Raw genomic sequence first — 3,978 nt, forward strand, 5'->3', positions numbered from 1 at the left:
GGTTTTTATTCAAATAGATTCCTAAGGATGACGTTCAGTGAGAGATCTCCTGAGCAAGGCGGCATACCTACCTGCGGGGAAAAGACCCAGACTCCGCGTCACCTGCAGTGAGCTCATGGGGAATCCTGTAGATGACGGAGCACGGCACCCCTTCCTCCTCAGCCCCACGGCTGTAATCAGGGCAGGTTTTGGTGGCACAATTTCCTCCTCTGTAGAACCTCTCCGTTTATTATGTCTACATGTTACATCAGATGATCTTGGTTCCTTCAACTACCACCTCCAGTGATCTCATGGAAATCTGTTAAATACAATTTTTATCAAAAAAAAAATGCAGCTAGAGTCGGGACTAACGTTTATTGAGCACAATGGGCTAGCCACAATGCTCAGCACTTCACACATCAATCGTTTCAGCCGGCCAGCAACACTGTGAGGTAGACGTTCTTACTGTCATCCTCACTTTAGAGAGAAAATTGAAAACAATGAAGCCTACCTCCCTGAATTTCCAGGCTGGTGCTTTCACATTATGTAACATTGCTGTAGCAAATGTCACCAAACACTTTGCTTCCTTCATTCCAATAGTTAATTGCTCCCAATCCACCTGGACAGGAATCCTCACCTGTTTGCAAGCCCGTGAGGACTTCCTGGATCAATCCAAAGATGTACCAGTCTCCAACAGCCTGTTGCCTGAAACTCTATATGCCTCTCTGTATGCCACTCTACTACACTATTAATTGAACACTCCAGTATTAACTGATGAGAAATTCTTTATTTGCCTGTGACAAAGCTGCGTATCAGAGTAGTTTTCCTTGAACAGCACCCAGTTGGTACTCTAAGATGTCTGATGATAGAGATATTTAGAAAAGCTTTTTCAGTTAGCAGAGCATGAGGTCACACATCTTTGTGTACTTACAAACTTGGCAGTTGTAACTGTAGCCATGATGAGGCACAAAAGAAATGCCTGGAGATGGGAAAGAGCCAATGAGTTTTCTTTACACTTGATTTTAGCCAAAAGGCCGAGAAGTAATTCAATGGGTTTTCTTTAAAGAACCCCTACGAGTGTTAGACTAGACCGTTATTTTTAGACATGCTAAAAGGGCACCGATGTTAAATCAGGTCTCCTAACAAACTGAGTATGTTTAATTAGAAGACAGAAGGTGGCTGAGAGAGATTAGAGGGAGAAAAAGTTGAGGAGAGTCTGAAGAGAGGGACTAAAGATGGAAGAAAAGAGTTTACTGGAATAGTCTAGCACCTGAGAATAATACTCTGCTGAGACAGAAGAGCAAGAGGAAAGAGGGGGGGTGGAGGACATATTTATAATGATGAGCTAATGACCTTTGCTGGTCTCTCTTCGCTGGTGCAATGCGTAGAGCCAGAGGTAGGTTGTTCAAAACATGGTAGGTGGAGGGAGCTGGAAAAGAGAAACAACTTTTTAAAAATATTTATTATTGAGAGAGAGACAGAGCATGAGCATGGGAGGGGAGAGTGAAGGGGAGACACAGAATCTGAAGCAGGCTCCAGGCTCCAAGCTGTCAGCACAGAACCCGATGTGGGGCTCGAACTCAGAGCCACGAGATCATGACCTGAGCCGAAGTCAAATGTTTAACTGATTGAGCTACTCAGGTGCCCCAAAGAGAAACAATTTTAAAGATAGTTGCTGTGGATTGGAGGAAGCAAGAGTGATACTGTTTTATAGATAATAGGTTGTGGCTTTAGTTAAAACACAAATAATTTGTAACACGATACAGCTAAGGTTTTCTCTAGAATTCTCTGTGGACCCTGAAGTGGAAATCCGTGCATTTGTGGCAGGAGGGAAATTAGTAGAGTAGAAAAGGATGAAATTGAGCCAAACCCTAGCCTTAGTAGGATGACTAATTAGAAAAGAACTATAGTCAGAGGAAGCAAGAAGAGTTGAGAACCAGTATACATTCATTTATTCATTCCACAATCTTATCTTGAGGATCTATTGTACAATGGTCATTGGCTAAGTGTGGTCATATAAAGATGACACAGATACTGCCCTGCAGCTAAACGTTAAACAGTGACAAGGGTGTCACTAACTGCCATGGAACACGTGTACACACATAAGCTTTGGAAAAGTTGGTTCTCGGTGGTTCTAAGTCTGTCTCACACTCAGATAATAAGAGAATCAGAGAGAAAAGCACGAGTCATTCAGAGAGTAGGTAGATCTAAACCATCAAATGACATGCAGCAGAGAACTATTCACATAAATAGAGGCCAAAGGTCGTGAGAGGATGAGGGATTGGGAGTGGTGTGTGATCCTGGGAGAGATGATTGGGATTCAGGAGATACGGGAATTCAGGTTGAATCCAGCCATGGGAAAGGAAGTTCCTTGAAGTCACAGAAAGACTGTAATTTGGTGTGGGGATTAAACTCTCTGGCCTCCCCCTCATTGTCATCCATTCATCATATGGGACTGCAGGTACTTACCTAGAATGGGTTGGGATTAAGATGGTTTCAAATGCCAGAGTCAAAAGAAAGGTGTAAAAATCATTAGCTCAATGGCGTGCAGGCAGGGACGGCCATATAATCTGGTCAGCCTAGGGTCAGTATTAATATTTTTATTGATATTTTTAGAAGGGTGAATCAAGACTGCATACATTAATTTGATGAATAACACTAAGACAAAAATACACTTGACCTGTTCCTCGGTGATTACTTATTGTTTGGGTGTTTACCTCGCACCAGACTATAATTTCCTTTCTTACAGGCATACCTTTCTGCAAGAGTTGGGAAACATGGACCACAGGGGAATACAAGTCTATTAAACTACTTTTAGAAAACAATGGAGTGGAAGTCTTATGTAGGTAATCCTGCCCAAAGTGTGTCCCACCTATACCTGGCCTTGGTCTAGCTTTTTCCTAGAGGTTTCTTCAAGGAAGTAGGAAGAAACTGGAGAGCGGAAGGACAAAGTAGTAGTGGCTAATGTTTTGTAACAGAAAGTTGTAAAGATCGAAGTTTAAGGTTATTCAGAGTTTGAGGTAGTTTGACTCAAGGTAACAGCACAAATGTTCACCCTTTAAAGATCAGCGCAACCCCACCTTTCATGAAAACAGAAGAGTGGACGTGGGAGCTGCAGGGACTCTTGTTCATTGCACATGTGCCACTACCAAGTGCTTTGTTTGACTGCCTTGCCTCACTTAATCCTCACAACAGTCCGGAGAGATCGGATCACCACCCTTCAGGTCACAGAGGTGCCCAATGCCTAGAGAACCAGGGTGGGAAATGACACTGAAATCAAGGCCGACCTCAAAGTGCATCCTCTTTCCCTGACCTATGCTGACTCCGACGTGAGCAGCTTTTTGCTTTAAACAGAAAGAAAACGTTCTTCATTAAACACCAAGTATTATCCCAAAGAAAGGCACGGCGTTCGGAGCGGTCCTGGGCCACGGATACTACGCATTAAGCAATGCTCCCCAAAGCACCAGACCACGGGATGGACCAGCTATCCATAACAATTAACCCCGGGGAGAGGCTAGAGTTTCCGAAGCCCTGGTTGAAATGCAGATAGATATGTGACCCGGGAGGACGGACTCGATCTCTCCATTACACCTAATGAAAGAGCTGGGCCTTTAGAGAACTTGACCTGACTAGTCCAGTTGAGAAAGGCGGGCGCTGCCCCCAGGCACAGGAACACAGGTGGGAGGTGGGCGTCCGTGCTGCGGACATCCCTGGGGGAGGGCCACGCGGCCAGAGCTGAGCTGACCGCAAACTTTGACTTCTGGAGAATTCTCTGGGGAGGGAGGGGGAGCGCACCTCGTTCCGACAGGTTCCCGGGTCCGCGCGCCCCCGCGAATAGGCCTCGTGGCACTGACCCGGGCCTCCGAGGCCGCCGCCCCACCCCTGCCCCCCGAGCTACCCCCTCTGCCCCCACCGCGCCCCCGCCCCCGCCCCCGCTCCGCGCCCCCGCCCGGGGACTGGGCATGCTCAGTCGCCGTCCGCGTCGCGGTCCCTGGGAAA

The sequence above is a fragment of the Suricata suricatta genome, chromosome 11 (assembly GCF_006229205.1).
Source record: "Suricata suricatta isolate VVHF042 chromosome 11, meerkat_22Aug2017_6uvM2_HiC, whole genome shotgun sequence".
Lineage (NCBI taxonomy): Eukaryota > Metazoa > Chordata > Mammalia > Carnivora > Herpestidae > Suricata > Suricata suricatta.